The sequence below is a fragment of the Etheostoma spectabile genome, chromosome 3 (genome assembly GCF_008692095.1).
Source record: "Etheostoma spectabile isolate EspeVRDwgs_2016 chromosome 3, UIUC_Espe_1.0, whole genome shotgun sequence".
Classification (NCBI taxonomy): domain Eukaryota; kingdom Metazoa; phylum Chordata; class Actinopteri; order Perciformes; family Percidae; genus Etheostoma; species Etheostoma spectabile.
Genome location: NC_045735.1, coordinates 8820675 through 8820879, shown reverse-complemented (window position 1 = coordinate 8820879; position 205 = coordinate 8820675). Strand labels below are relative to the sequence as shown.

General features: G+C 32.7%; 1 protein-coding gene and 1 long non-coding RNA gene across 5 annotated transcripts in view; one reads left to right on the top strand and one right to left on the bottom strand.

Annotated features, from left to right (window-relative positions):
• Positions 1–205, top strand: part of rap1gap2a (RAP1 GTPase activating protein 2a) — a 93814-nt gene that overhangs the window by 20301 nt on the left and 73308 nt on the right. The gene's annotated exons all lie outside the window — the stretch shown is intronic.
• The window catches only part of LOC116687101 (uncharacterized), a 14137-nt gene that overhangs the window by 984 nt on the left and 12948 nt on the right, over positions 1–205 (bottom strand). The gene's annotated exons all lie outside the window — the stretch shown is intronic.

Genomic DNA, 205 nt, shown 5'->3' with positions numbered 1-205 from the left:
TCATCATGTTAAAATCCAGAGGCAAGCAATTAATAGTGTAAAACCAGATCATAAATATTAATAATACCATAAAAATATATAACATATAGATACCCGAGGGTAAAAATCATAAAGGACCACCAAGGCATCATAAAATCACTTTATTTAAAAGAGTAAACATGTAAAAATCTGTCTATATTTAGGTCGGGCCCCCCCTGCAGGCAGA